General features: G+C 38.7%; 2 long non-coding RNA genes across 7 annotated transcripts in view; one reads left to right on the forward strand and one right to left on the reverse strand.

Moving 5' to 3' along the window:
• Nucleotides 1-16,328, forward strand: part of LOC140600753 (uncharacterized) — a 47,284-nt gene that overhangs the window by 19,276 nt on the left and 11,680 nt on the right. Inside the window, exon 2 of the long non-coding RNA XR_012003925.1 lies at nt 7,067-7,136. This is a non-coding gene — a long non-coding RNA (uncharacterized lncRNA). The remainder of the gene's footprint in view (nt 1-7,066; nt 7,137-16,328) is intronic.
• The window catches only part of LOC140600752 (uncharacterized), a 66,493-nt gene that overhangs the window by 14,865 nt on the left and 35,300 nt on the right, over nt 1-16,328 (reverse strand). The gene's annotated exons all lie outside the window — the stretch shown is intronic.

A 16,328-nucleotide genomic window follows, 5' to 3' on the forward strand; every position in this document is an offset into this window, starting at 1 on the left:
ACCCAGTTTGTGGTACTTGGTTAAGAAAGCCCTATGAAGTGAACAGAGTCCAACCATAGAAAATAAGAGGACCATTACTTTGAATACCCTGCTGATTTTCTAGGTTGATAAAACAGGAAGTGAGAGCAGCAGAATTTCTTTGAAAGAGGGTTTAAATAACAGTGACCTGATAGGATGGGAGATTGAGGGTGCCTATGCACAATTTGAGAAAATGTCAATTGCTGATATCAGAAAATGGGAGGGACGATTGGTATCATGATAGGTTACACCTAATAACCCTATGCCACCTTTTCCTTACTATCACCACTGTGCACTGTGTTCAATTCCAAAAAAGGGAAATAGTAGACATCTTCATTGCTATACAGATGATTTGGTGCTCCTTTGGAAGGGCAGAAAATGTAAGAATTTTAAAGCTGAACATATATTGTGTATAAGCTAGACCCGAAGCCAATAATGCAACATGGATGCACATCGGTGCTAGAACCAAAGTCCTGGACTTTGGGTAAACTGATCAAATCTAAACTTCTCCTTTCTCACCTATAATATGTGCATAATAATAGCCTCTACATAATTTTATAGTGAAGTGTGGTGATGCAGTGCATTCAGAGTGGTTAGTTCAAGTCCTCATCCATAGCACTCCATGTGTATGATGTGCTACGAGGAGCAAGGATGGGGGAGGAGGAAACAGACGTGGGGATGGGGAGGAGGTGGCTGTCCAGGTGAAGGAAAGAAGAGGAGGCCCATGATGAGCTTTGTTCAAATGATAAATAAAAGCCCTTTTAATGTATTTATAATGTGTTTGTAAGCTCATCCATTTTCCCCACCTTCCAGAGCAGCAAGTATATTTTTACTTTGTATAGATGGATTTCTTTCTGCGTTCAGCATTAACCTCATGGTTTTAAAAAGTAATCAGTCTAGTTCCTCACTCTTTATGCAACCACACTCAGAGCTCAATAAAAGTCATCATCACTATCATCGATAGAACTTTAAACTTGGAAATGTGATTTCACACGTGGTAACCTATTTGATTATTAGACAACCAGTAAGTGGTTGGCAGAAAAATGCATGTTATGCACATAACAGATGAGGACACCAAGCCTCAGAGATGGAGGGAGCTGCCCAAGGTCACAACCTGGGCTGTGTTTCAGTACAGTGCTCCTCCCACCCAGAGCCTCGCACACCCAGGAAGGTGTCTTCTCTTCCCACTTGCACTGCCTGATATATACTCATTATTCAAAATTCAGTGAAAGCATTTCTTCTGGGAGGACTTACCACAGAGACCTTTTGTGTTACCATCTTTGTCAGTATGACACTTGGATGAAGCGTTCCCTTACTGGTCAGATTATCCCTCCTAGACCTTGATCCCTGTGAGGAGAAGGAACATGATGGCAGAGTGCAACACAGAAAGGAGGGGGGATACTCTCTGCACAAGACAAGTGGTGGTGTGGAACTATACACAGAGCACTGAGCTAGGAGAAGGCTTTTGTTTAATGGCATGCTTGACTTCTCCTCATCCCTTCCTTAGGTTAGCCATCATTCCTGAGCGCTTTCTCCATGTGTTTAATAACTGGGATACAGCTCTGCTCTCTTTCTCCTTGTGGTCTTGATTAGGGAAGTTTGTGAAAGATATTATTCATGTTCTAGAAGGCTTTGTTTTGTTTTGTTTAAGATTTTATGTATTCACTTGAGAGAGAGACAGAGAGCATGAGAGAAGAGAAGGGCAGAAGGAGAAGAAGAAACAGACTCCTTGCTGAGTCCAGAGCCTGAAGCAGGGCTCTATCCCAGGACCCTGGGATCATGACCTGAACTGAAGTCAGACGCTCAAGTGACTGAGCCACCCAGGTGCCCCTTGAAACAGGCTTTTTCATCAATTCTTGAACAAAGAGCAATAGATATGATTCATCTTGATGGTGATGATAAAAGTAATCCAAGTTCTATCATATCTGTCTTATGGTTAACCTGATCACAAATTTGCACCCCAGTAACTAAGCCCAGCCAAACCACAAAGGTTAATCCAGAGAGAGGATTAGTGAGAATGACAATTTGGACTTGACCAAGAATGCTTTCACGTCAGTTTGGTATTGAATCCGCAATCAAATGGAAAAAAAAAAAAAAAGGGTACTCTTGAGACCAGGGATACTCAGAAGCTTGAGTTGTGATCAGTCTTCTGATCTCAAAGGGGTAGCCCTAAGTTGACTTGTTTTCAACAGCTCTCATGATGAGGTTGGTGGATCCTAGAAATGCTCCCTTGAGGTGAAAAAGGGGCTCTAGGGCAGCCTGTGGTGGCTCAGTGGTTTAGCGCCGCCTTCAGCCCAGGGTGTGATCCTGGAGACCCAGGATGAAGTCCCACGTCAGGCTCCCTGCATGGGGCCTGCTTCTTTCTCTGCCTGTGTCTCTGCCACTGTGTGTGTGTGTGTGTGTGTGTCTCTCATGAATAAATAAATAAAATATTTTTTTTTAAAAAAAGGAGCTCCATGTCAGTTTTCTGGGGTCCACTCTTGTGACAAATTAACTAAAATGTAAAACTAAAATAGTGCACTCATGTTTCATATTTTACATGGCTACTTGGTACTCCCTCAGTGGATCTACTAAATTTTCCTTCTAACAGGCTGATTTTCCTGTCTAACAGACACCATGTTCTGTATGTTCTTTAAATGTATTTAAATGTATGCTGACAAAATGTTTTACAAAAGCTAAGACTTTTTTTCATCTTCCATCTTGAGACATGATCTGTAGATCTTCTCTTTTCTTCCTACTGATGCTGTTTCAGACCTACTTTAGAGGTGTCCAGTTACTTTTCAGTTATAAGAATAAGTCTCATTTTGAAAATTTAGAGACTCTGGATTCAGCAAAATCCAATAACTAGAGAGCGTATGCAAATGACCAATACACATATGAAAAATAATTAAAGTTACTAGTATCCAGGGACATGGCAAATCAAAGTAACAATACCATAATGCTTTACATTTAAAAACTGGTAACAATTTTAAAGTTCTGCAAGACACAGTGGTGTCAGGAGTGCTGCAAAAAGATCCCCTCATACATTTTGACAGAAATGTGAATTGTTACAGAGTTTTTAGACAACAGTCTAGCAACGTCCATGAAAACATGAAATTAAACATTTCCTTTGACCCTGAAATCTCACTCTTGGGAATCTATTCCACAAAATGAAAACACAAATATGTCAGAGTACACATGATAGAATCGATATTAAAACATTGGTTTGTAGAGGGAAAAATTAGAAAACCAATGAAAGTCCATCAGTTGGAGATTGTCAAAATAAATCATGCTGCAATCAACACAGAGATATTGAATAGCATGTAGTCATTAAAGCAAAATACAGGAAAGTTCATATAATATGGCCTCACTAGGAAAGACAAGCAGAGAACGATGCTCTTATTCACTTTAATGTATGGACAAATATAGAGATATGTTTATGTTTATTAATCATATGTAATTTTATATCTTCTGTTATATATAAATAACTTTATACAATATATATTAGCTTATTGACATGAATTATTAATTATCTGGTTGTACTGAAGGGCAGGTTTGGAGTCGGGAAAACAAAGTAGAGGGGGGAGGTCTAAGCAAAGTGAAAAAAAAAAGAACAAACATAAAGTGATAATAATAGCAGTGTGTATAGTATGATCACATTAGTACCTATATGTAATTATATATGTACAATTATATGTGCACAATTAAACTAGAGACAAATATAGTTGTGTACAGATAACTAGACTTAGTGAATTCAATCAGTTTCAAAACTTTGGGATTCAAAAATCAGTAAAGTAAGTCCCACTTCCTTTTTTTTTTTTTTTTTTTAAAGAAGGAGTGTGAGTGTGAGCTAGGGGAGGGGCAGAGTGAAAGAAAGGGAGAGAATCTCCTGCAGACTCCGAGCTAAGCACAGACAGAGCACCCTCGGGGCTCAATCTCACAACCCTGAGATCATGATTTGAGCTGAAACCAAGAGTTGAACGCTTAACCAACTGAGCCACCCAGGGGCCTCCTTACTTTCTATTTTTAACAACCCACTTAGAGGAATTTTTTTTCTATATAAAAGCTTCATATGAGGTCAGAAGGGGCCAGAATGAAGAGGGCAAGGTTGACAAGCCGATATCTTCCCCAATAGCTCCAATATTTCCTGGTCCAATCCAGTGCTCAGAGATCTGCCTTTTTCTATCTAGTTTCTGAAGCTTAATGGCTTTATGCAGAATTACCATTTGCTTAAACTACCTGAAGTGCTTCATGCTGTATTAAGGAGAGCTCTTAAAAATTCTGGGTTCTCAAGGAATGTTTACCCGTCCAAAGGACTACATAAATGTATCAGAAATTCTAAAAAATCAAAGATTGACCAAGGAATTATTAAGCCTCTCTCTTGCATAAGGAAAGGAATCTATGCTTTTCTTATTCAGATTTCTGACCTGAATAATGATTCCAGAATTTCATTCAGTCTATAAATTGTGATTATCAATTAATAATAAGTGATTTTGTACCTTAGAAGGAGCTATTCTATAATTACTTTTATTTCTTAAAAGAAAATACATGCACTGTATAATATCTTTATTGCAGGCTGATGCTCATCTGTCATTGCTGTTGCTAATAGAAGTATATTTCCTTGCATATCACTAATATTTCAATTTTTAATGGGACAAGGAAACCTTTTCAGAATCTTGTATCATCACTAACACATTTGATTTAATGTCTCAGAGAAACACCCTTGCACTTGTCATTGTTTTGTCTTTCAAATATTGAAGAAATTCTGGGAAATAAGACACATTTCTCCCAGAACACCCAGAAACAATAAATATTATGGCATGTCTGACAACTAAGTGTCCAATTTCAGTACTCAAGGTACTAAGAGTACATGGCTTAACCCTGGATGCATCTGGGCACATCCAGTTCAATCATGTGACACAATAGAGCTGCATCAACCACAAGATGGTAAATCCTTTCCCAAGTATTTTCTAACAAATTATTATTTTGTGTTTGTGAATTTTTACCCTAGAAGATGAGAAGGTACATTTATGTGAGAGAGGAAGCAGAACTAGTTTAATTAATATTAGAAGAGACAAAGAAGAAAAGAACATTTCTTGAAATGTTTTCACAAGAAAGGAGCAGAAATATGTACATGAATTGAGAAATTAATCTTCACTGTTTTCTGCAAAAGTGGCATAATTCACATGACAAATAAGGAAATCCCACCATTTGCTATAACACAGATGGACCCTAAGTGCATTATATGCTAAGTGACATATGTCAGACAGGAAAAGACAAATACTGTATGATCTCACTCATATGGGACATCTAATAATACAATAAAGTTGAACTCCTAGAAGCAGAGTAGAATTGGTGGTTGCCAAGGGCTGGGAGAGGCAAAGGAAATTGGGGACATGCTGTCAAAAGGTACAAACCTCCAGTGAGAAGATGAATCAATTCTAGGGATCTAATGAACAACAGTGTGATTATAGTCAATAATACTGTATTATGTACTTTGAAGTTGCAAAGACAGTAGATCTTGAATCTTCTTACCATAGAAAAAGGGAAATGATAATTATGTAATGTGATGGATAATTGTGTAATTTGATTTATGTGAAGGATGGATGTGTTAGCTAACTCTGAGGTGGCAATTGTATTACAATATATAAGTGTATCAAATCAAAATTGTACATCTTAAGTTTACACAAAGGTATATGCCAATTACGTCTCAATACAATTTATAGTTTGAATGGGGGAAGTGGCAAAGCAAAAGTGCTAGGCAAAAAAAAAAAAAAAAAAGGGAGGAGGGATTGGCAACAGTATTGGCTACCATTTATTGAGTTCTTATCAAATAGCAACCATAGTACTGTTTTAAAGTTGTATTACTTTCATTCTCACACCTCATAGCAATACTATGCCTCATAGTACCATTTTCAGAATATGAAACTTGTTTTGCCTAGAGAAAAGGAAATTCCCAAATGAAGCCAAATAACTCTTGGTTTTAGAGCAGTGGAGCCAGGAGAAATTGGATTTTGCTATAGAAAATAATTGGCTTCCCCTCCTTCATACAGCTAGAGACCCCAGTGCCACACACGGCCCTGGGTCAACCCTTAAAATCTTTCCATTTGCAGGGACACCAGAGAAAAGCAGAAAATGTTCCTTCCCAAGTCAGCTTTCTGTCTGAACTGCAAAGCATAGGCCAGCCCTGGACTAACGGAGTGGCTCCTTATACGTTCCCGTGTTCCACTAGAGACAATATAGTGTTTATTCACATCCAACTCTATATTCCAGAATCAAAATTCTATTTCACTTCGATCTGTTTGAGAGTATGGTTTGCACGGTTTTTACTGTAGGTTTCTCTGCCAAAATGTAAACTCAGCACAGGAAAGGAACTTTAGGCTTCCAGGTACATCATAAGGTTCACTGAATAAATAAATGAATGCCTGCCTTGAGGTTGGAGCCCTCATCTGGTTCACATCTGTATCTCCCTTCCTCTGTTCTTGAGTCACTTCTTGCTTCTGATAAGGCACACGGAGGATAAGGCAGGGTGTGGTTACACGAGAAATGGCCTAAACTTGCCTTACTCAGAAGGAATGCATGCAAGTGTCATGCTGATCATGCTATTGTCATAAGTGCTGGGTATAAGAGAGACGAATAGATACATTTTGATCTCATCCCAATCTAGAAGTTACTTTTCCCAAAAGGACAAATTCAGCATAGCATTATTGTGGCATATACAGCAGGAAGCAATATTTTTAATAATAATTCTGTTGTTGTTGTTGTTTACCTAAGAAGAATTGACTGAACAACAGCAACAATGATGACTAATTTTTTTCCACCTATAGCTACAAAGATCTAATTTCAGAAACAGAAATTCTGGTGAATTCTATTTGCTAAGCATTAAAAGGTTCACAATGCTTTATAGTCATCATTTTATTTACACCTCATGGCAACCTTCTGATGTAGGTAATTTATGGAATCCTTTTCCAACAGCAATGTCTTGAAGATAAACATTTTCCATAAAACACAGGTTTATGAGAATCAATTTTTTTTACTTATTTTTTTTACTTTTATTGTTATTTTTTAGCACTGTGGTGACTTGCAGGATCACAATATGTGTGGACTTCCCAACAATATCAAGTAGCAGGACAAGATAGGTGAGTTCACTGTAGCCAGCTCTCCAGACCTACCACAGCCTGCTATGTGCAAAGGCCACCAACTGAGTGAGTCTCTGTGGGATGGGGATTGCATTCTCTTTGCATATCTATGATCAAATGAACAAAACTGTGCTTTTTATCAGACAAGGAGATATTATTTTACTGTAGCTTTGTTTCAGTTTCTGTTTTTTTGTTTGTTTGTTTGTTTGTTTGTTTGATGGCCTATGACCCTTCAGATCTTGGTTTCTTCTATAGGTAGTATTGGAAAGAACTTTTACTAGTAATTCCATTTTACAGATGAGAAAATAGAAATGCAAAGAAAAGGTTAACTATGTTACTCAAAGTCACATAATTAGTAAATGTTAAGGCCAGAATATGGAACAACAACTATAGATTCACTAAAGAAATTAAAGACAAATGTTATTTTATCTGAACAAAGCAGAACACAAACTCAGAAAATCTGACCAAGTCTTTTCAACATGTCCCTTTGAGGAAGGGCACTCTACTCAAGTAGAGTGGGTCCTTAATCCAAGGTGATATATTCCCTTAAAAGAAGAAGAGAAGAGAGTCACATACCATATTGAGACAGAGTCAGAGATTAGAGTCATCATGTGTCTATAAACCAAGGTATGCCAAGGATTCATGGCGACCACCATAATCTAGGAGAGGAGCAGAGAACAGATTCTCCCTCAGAGCCTCCAGTAGGAATCAAACTGCTGACATCCTAATTTCAGGCATTTAGCCTCCAGAACTGTGAAAAAATAAATTTCTATTTTGTTAAACCACTCAATTTGTGGTGTTTTGTTACAACAACCCTAGGAAACTTATGTGAAAATCTTATCCACATGAATATCTGCACATGATATAAAGAAATGAGCTATCAGGCCGCACAGAGATATGGATAAATGCATACTGCTGAGTGAAAAAGCCAGTCTGTAGGAGAGAAGCTACCTACTGTATGACTCCAATTATATGATATACTGGAAAGGACAGAATTCTGAAAATGAACATGTTTAGCTTAATATAGATACAGAAAATTACATATAAAAATATAGCTATGCAAGCACACAGAGATTAACGTATATACATATATTTCCTTTCTCTGTTAATTGAAAGGGCCTAAAAGCAGTGACATCTCAGTAGTAATGAGCATACCTAGGACCCAGAGCTTGGTTTCTAATACCATTCCTTCTCCAATGAAAAGGGCACTGGGGCTCTTTAGAGAAATGACTGATTCTAAGACTGGAGCAGGAAATATACATGATGAGTCTGGAGCATTTTGTATGGACAAAAAGTAAGAAAGCACACACACACACACACACACACACAATCCTACAATTATTGGGATATGTCAAAGGGAGACAGGAGCCAACTGAAAGGGTTCCCAAAAGCCAAAGTAGAAGAATCTGAACAAAAAAATAAATTGACTTGTGTAAAATAAACCAAAGGTGTAAAATAAACATGTGTGAGTCCATTCTAATATAAATAGACAATAAAGAAATAAATGGGCAGGGAGGGTGAATTTCATAAGCAGAAGAATTTTAAATTTAGCAACTCCCAAGTTGTACATCAATATATAATGCTATGCTTAGATTGCCAAGTGATTCTTTTATATAGAATCTTAGTTCACACAGTGACTTCTTAAATACAGTTGCTTGCTCAAAGGTTATTAGTGTCTTTTCTGATTATCTTTATACCAGGTCTGTACATGCACTTAATAAATATTTAGTGCAAGACTGACTGACTGAATTAATGAGTGAATGAAGCCCTAAAGAATGCATAATATAAATTATGGTATTACATTTATAAACAGGAAATGATATTTCTGCTCTGAAGGAAATAAAATTAAAACAATTTTCCTCAGGTAGTAGTAATAAAGGTGGTTAGAAAAACAGAGAATTTGAAAGCTGTGTTTTTTTTACAATAAATAAGCCTGGATGTGGGCTAAGGGACCTAAGTCTGAGATCTAGCCTAAATATTCCCTCACTGTTTAACCTTGCAGGAATCTGTAGCACCAATGAACTTCAGTTTCTCCTTCCATGAAAGGAGAAAATAATTGTTACCCTGCCAAACTCATAGAGCTGCCGGGAAGATCAAATGTACTCATGGATGTGAACATGATTTATAAAGTGAATACACTATGGAAAGTAATTATTGTTTGAGAGTGTTGAAATGGGGAAAGTGCTTCAATGTGAATAGGGGGCAGTACGGAAGTTAAACAGGCCAAGAAATATATTAAAATCTACATTAAATAAACACCACGCAAATGAACACACACACACGCCTGTGAAATCCATTAGGTCCGGAAGAGCTTCTGACAAAATTCTCACTGGTTGAGCGGAGGCTGGTTGGGTTGTACTTAAGATGTTTCGTATCACACCCCTACCTAAGTAAGGCACTCTATGAGGACAGAGGAAGGGGAGCAGGGATCCAGAATATCTCAACAGAACTGTGGGTCTCCTGTCCACTTTCTATCTCACTGATATTTCCCTCCAAGGAGAAAGAAAACATTTCCCACTGTGGAAGCAGATCATGAGAAAAGGTTAAGCATTTTTAACAGGACTGGTAATGAAAATGTTCAGGTTTTAGGGTGTCTGGGTGGTGCAGTCAGTTGTGCATCCAACTCTTGATTTTGGTCCAGGTTGTGATTTCAGGGTGGTGAGATCAAGCCCGACGTTGGGCTCCATGCTCAGCAGGGAATCTACCAGAGATTCTCTCCCTCTGCCTCTCTTGCCCATTCTCTCTCTCAAATAAATATTTTTAAAAATGTTAGGGTTTGGAGGACATAGGATTTGAGGAAGGACTGGTGTCTGCCAAAAGATGGATATGTCCCAGGTATGGAAAAACAGAGACCACTAGAGTGATGTTAGACATCTTTTTTTCATATAATTCAGGCTTACCACATTTTATGATTTAGAAGGTTTTGTAAGTTGCTTTTCTCTACAAACATTCTAGGGTGCAGAAAATATGCCATCTAGGGTATACTCTGACAAGGGGAATATCTTCCATTTTGGTGCAAAAATAGTAAACAAAAAATCATAACAATAACAAATGCTGCTAATATTTACTAAATACTATTAGTAGCATTTTTTACAGAATGTAAGAATGTTCTGGAAACATTCTGTAAGAAACCTGACTTACTCAGTGCTGATTCTTGTGGCGAGGCTGAGTAAGTATCCAAATCACTGTTTGAAGAAAAAGAAATTAAGAAGAAAGACTATATACAGCATGCCCAAGGTCACAGAGTTAGTGACAGAACCAAATACTGTTCCTTTACACCACACTGCCTCAAACACATTTTTAGAAGGGTGGTCAGCCATTTTTGTGGCTACAGACTAATCTCATATGATAAAATTTTGCATGGTGATGTGGAGAAAATAAAAGTTTACAAAGCACTTACTATGCTCTACACACATTGCATACCTGGGTTTCATTTGATCACAGAGTAGCACTATGAGGTACATGTCTCTATGTCTGGATAACATGGGGAGCTGAAGACAGGATGCCTTCTAGCAATATCCTCTGTCCTCCAGACCATACACTGCTCTGCAGGACACTTTTTATTTTTATTTGTTCATTTTATTTTACATTACAGTATTTTATTTTATTTTATTTTATTTTATTTATTCATTTCATTTCATTTCATTTCATTTCATTTCAATTTCATTTTTTAGTAGGCTCAATGGCCAGCATGGAGCTCAACTTGGGGCTTATCCTCACTACCCTGAGATCAAGAACTGAGCTGAGATCAAGAGTTAACCAACTCTTAACCAACTGAGCCACTCAGGCGCCCCTTAGGAAATATTTTATTTTTAGCTTTTGTCAATAGCTGACTTAAATCATATGAACATTGTACTCTACTCCTGCTCCCTGAAGAATGGAATCCCCAAATTTTATCTTTGTTGACTAAACCATGCTGGCATATCTTCAGCTATCTCTCTTCTGGGCAGTCAGATGACACTTTGCATCCATTGTGTTTCTTCTCTGCACAGGAAAAATTCCATCCAAGTAAGTAATTGACAGGAAAAATTCCATCCAAATAAGTAATTGGCCGTTTAACGTAACCTCTCAAAATCTTCATTTGTTAATGAATGCATGTGTGCTTGAGCCAACCTATTGCATAATTATGTGCTGAGTACCTCTTGCTGCTTTGCACATGTGGCTTCATAGTGGCCAGCATATTTCTGGTTTTCCCGGCAAACAGCATTTTGGTTTGACATTATTAGGTTCTGCTTTCTAAATCTTTTATAACTGAATATATGAAAAATACAAATAATGATTTAAAAAAAATAAAGCTGACAGAAGAAATATGCGCTGCTTTGCATCACTGAAGACCTAAGTACATATGAATAGAATAAAGGTAGAAAAGGCACACATGTAGTTGCATATACTGTTTTGGGAACTAAGACTACATTTCTCAGAGGGAGATAAACATGAGGTGAATAGAACAACCCACCCAAATATCCACATCCCCTGGCTTCTTTACGTTCCACAGGAACGCAAGTCAACCTGAGAGTCACATAAAATGTTGCTGCTGACTTTCTTCCCACCATCTTGGAAACAACCGCAGTGTAGTCTTCTGTTCCCCTGCTCTGCAGGGACTGCATTGGAGATGCCAGCCACGTGGCTCTGACCAGCAGAAGTCAGCCAGAAGTAGTTAGGTAGCACCTAAAGAACTGTACCCACTACAGATATGGGCTCTGTGGGTGAGTTCCTGTCCAGTGAAATCCTCTTCACAGTTCCAGAAGTGTCGAGGCAAAATGATGCACTCAACACACAAGAGTTAGAAGCACATAGGTCATTACTATAGAAATGATGGTTGAGTGATGGCAGTGACCAACCAGGCTTTTGTTCCAGGCTAAAAATGGAAGAACTATGTGGATGAGGGAAGGATACCTATATCCCGACAATGTCACCCTGTGTGATAATAGGAATGGCAAAGGGAGTGATGACAACAACTATGAGAATCTTATATAAAGGAACCTCAAACCTCATGGTGGTGACCAGAATCACCCAATCCCATAGGCATTTCAAGAAACCTGCTCTGCTGGGCCACCCCTTGTCATGAAAGAGGTATAGAGCATGTTTCAGCATTATAGTTCTGGAAAAGGATCTGGTGCTGTGGAGAAATGAGGTGTTGGGCAAGAAGACCAGTGAACCTGGTTGTCAGTAGGACCCTAAAAAGAACCAGACATTCAAGCGAGGAGCTGTGACTGAACAGGGGCAAAGAAACTCAGGTAGAGTAGTCCAAGCTGCTCTGTGGGAAGTACTGTCCTGGGGCAAATACACTTACTGTCCCTAAGGAATTCACCAGATGTGATCACCTACAGTGATGGCCCACATACATTGAGAAAGGAGAAATAGGACTCCTCATATATATTTGTGTCCTTGCCGGGGCCACTTGGGTGGCTCAGTGGTTGAGCGTCTGCCTTTGGCTCAGATCATGGTCCTGGGGTCGTGGGATGGAGTCCCACAGTAGGCTCCCCACAGGGAGCCTGCTTCTCCCTCTGTCTGTGTCTCTGTATCTCTCTGTGTGTCTCTCATGAATAAATAAAATCTTAAACAAAAAAGAAAGAAAAACATTTGTGTCCTTGTCACAGCAAAGTGTCCATGACAGGACACAGCATAAAACAGATCACTGCACCACCAAAGAGGCAGCATCTAATAGAGAAAGGAATTTTGATGATTAGAGCTGAAAGAGAGGAAAGCATATAGGGTATGAGCCCCAAGAAAGCCAGAGAGATGGCATCTAGGTATACACAAGTAACTGACATCCGCAGAAGGAAAATTGAAGCTAGGGGATGTGTAGTTGGCAGGGCTGGCGTGCCAGGGCTGATCTTGCAAGAATTTGGAGGTAGGGACAGCTTTGGGAAAGAATGGAAGAGAGAGAGAGAGTGACTTCCAAGCTTGGGGGAGGTCATGCCGACACTGGGGGTGGCACGTGGGAAAGCAGGAGTATAGGGTGCTTACCCATGCAAGAAATGTGTAGAGGAGCAGAGAAGGATCATAGGTTTCAGTATGAAACTATGGGCATATCTTCCTCATTATTAAGAACGCACAGTTGCTTTCTAACTGGCATAGAATGAGCTGGAGAATATTCCTCATTGGACAAGTGGCTATTTCTCAGTATGTATGACAGTGCTATGGAGATCTTAATTACACTAATAGCTTCAAATTATAACTTTGTGTACTGCACAAGCAGTTCCTTACCATGCTCTGAATGAATTATTTTTTTTTCTATAACTTTTACTATCAGGAATCTAAGTTTGTCATTCAGAAGCCGTAGCAGGTAGTGCAGTGGGATTTGTCAAGTAGCGTGGTGGCTACCAAGAAGAAAATAATTCTATTGTGTCATCCGCATACAAGTTCTTGTGGCTGATTTCCTGCCTAAGCCTTTTAAAACCTGGAGGCATCTACTGTAAAAAATGGCAGTTGACTTGCCATAATTTAATTAAATGTGTATGTTCTATTATTGGAAGTGACCCTAGAGAGACAGTTTTATATGAGCATACATATGTGTGTCTGGCATTTTTTGCAAATATTAACCAGTCACGTAAGTAAACACACACACACACACACACACACACTCTCTCTCTCTCTCTCTCTCTCTCTCTCTCTCTCTCATCAGCGGATTACTATTTTTGCAGGTGTTGGGACAGGGCAATTGCATCCAGGTCTTTACAGAGAGCTTTCTAAGTGCTGTGTGTGGCTGCTGACTTGAACTCGCCTCTCTCAGTGGTCTTGGAGCCACGAGGAACAACCCCATCCCCCACATTCGCCACTGAGTTCATCTTGACACCTAAGTCATTGGGCGATGCCAGATACCATGTTCCCTGGGCCCTCACTTCACCCAGTGGACACAGAATTGGCCTAAGGGTAAATAAAAGAGTGGCTATAAAAGGGCTTTGTTATGTTTAAACCTGATCCACGGATGTGCAGGGATAATGTAGAAATGGAAGAGAACCTGTGGAATTCAGCATCAGGGACTTTCCTCTGTGCTTTTGAGATTAGGGGTGTGGGTGAGGCAGTGACCACATCAGATCCTCTAAAACCTCCAAGCCCCTGACTGAACAAAGTAGTTTACTCTTCTACTATAACCACTCTTCAAACCAGACAACACTTCAAACAGCCCCCTCTGACTATGTCAGTCTTTCTTGGCCTCTTTAACCAGCTCTCATTATCTCCCCAAATTCCCACAGCATTTTATCTGATTGGCACACAGCCTAACCTTTCATCAAGGACTTAAACTATAAATAGAGCTTCATTTTTTCCTGACTCGCCTATAGGCTCCTCAGTAGCATAAATATTAGGTCTTTTCTTTCTGTTCCTTGGGTAGTACCCTAACTCGGAACTGGTCATAAGGTAGTACCTTAATAATAACATTTGACTAACCACTAGTGTTTGACCTATTGGCCCATCTATCATCTTGAATTTCTTCCTTAATCTGATGCTGATTGAAATACATAGTGAGGATGCGAAGTTCCTCCTCTCCCAATTTCTCTGTTGGTAATTGTACATCTGGTTTTTTAGCTCTGAGCATTTCTTATAATTCATTTCCTAGTTTATTATCAATAAACTGCTCCTTTCTTCTTCTCTTTGACTCTGGGTGAAAAATTTTAGGCTCAGACTGAAATCATAACAAATTCTCAGAAAAGAGGGTTTTGTTTTGTTTGTTTTTTTTGTCCTCAGAGGAACTATTGTTATTTTAATTCGTAATTATAATTACAGCACTGCTCTTTGGGATAATTCTCCAATACCCCCAAACTACATTTTCGGTAAGCGTGTTTTGTTGTTAATGTACCATAGATTCCTGGGAAGAACTAAGCTATTAATTTGGTATATTTAGGTTTCTTGCCAGCTGGAAGAATTAGTTTCCGATACTTTTAGAGTATATTTAATAGCTCATTGATGCTTAGCTGAATTTTAAACTGGGATGGTTTTAAAATTATGAGTCATAGAGAAGATTGGGGAAGAAAATGGAAAGTCTGAATTCCCATATGTTATTTATTTCTGGCTTCCTTTAAAGTATTATTCTTTAAAATCTGAATAGAATCAGAATGAGAAAAATAAGATTAAGGTTTAAGAGGATGTGAACACTATCCTGGATACCACAGATATATAGAATAGAATTTAGGATATAAAATAGATCTCACAGATATACTCTGAAACTTTTGACAAGTCAATCCTTTGGTCTCAGTTTGAATCCATGTGAGATAAGGAACAAAGAAAATTCATCTATATGCTTTCCTTCTTTCTCTTCATTTCCCCTTCTCTCCCTTTCATTCCTCTCCTCCTTTTCTAACAGTTGTTAATGATAACTCATAAAATACAACAAAACACAACTTCACTTTGTCATCTCCCACCATGACTTTAACTTGAGTTACGTGGAAATAATTTTTTTCTCATTCTGGGATGGAAGTTTGAGTAGATCCCATACAAGTTTTTCAAGTTCATTCTTAAGTAGTGATGCAATCCTACAGTTGTTTTTCAGACAAGAATAACACAAATTTTAATATTTCCAACCAGTACTTGGATCAAATGAATGCTTCATTCAAATATTCAACCTGGAATAAGATGTCACCCCCTCTCTTGTGGCTTGTGGTTTCCTGCAGTCTGCCTTTGCTGACAGTGAACTATCTTCTCCTTTCTACCCCCCACTTGTTCTATAGAGTCATTATAAAGAAGAGGGTTTTTTGTTTTGTTTTGTTTTGTTTTGTTTTGCAGAAAAATATGAATCAGCTTCATTCTACTTAGTTCCTCTATCTCTGCTTCACTTCTGTCTTTGGTTACTTTGCCTCTACTGAGATGAGAAGGGTGATTAAGTAGACATCACGTCAACCAATTCGGTTATACTTTCTGCCTTTGGCTTTGTTGCTGCCTGGCTTGATTCTCTAGCATTTGATGTCACCCTGTCCCACAGAGCTCTCATTCTGAAGTTAAAACTCTGCTCTTGGGATCTCTGGGTGGCTCAGCTGTTTAGTGCCTGCCTTTGGTTCAGGGCATAATCCTGGAGAACCAGGATCGAGTCCACATCAGGCTCCCTTCATGGAGCCTGCTTCTCCCTCTGCTTGTGTTTCTGCCTCTCTCTTTCTGTGTCTCTCATGAATAAATAAATAAAATCTTAAAAAAAAAAAAAACTCTGCTCTATCAGCTTCTCCCCATATCTACTTTCTCAGAACTATAAAGAGGATG

This window comes from Canis lupus, chromosome 12 (assembly GCF_048164855.1).
Source record: "Canis lupus baileyi chromosome 12, mCanLup2.hap1, whole genome shotgun sequence".
NCBI classification, from domain to species: domain Eukaryota; kingdom Metazoa; phylum Chordata; class Mammalia; order Carnivora; family Canidae; genus Canis; species Canis lupus.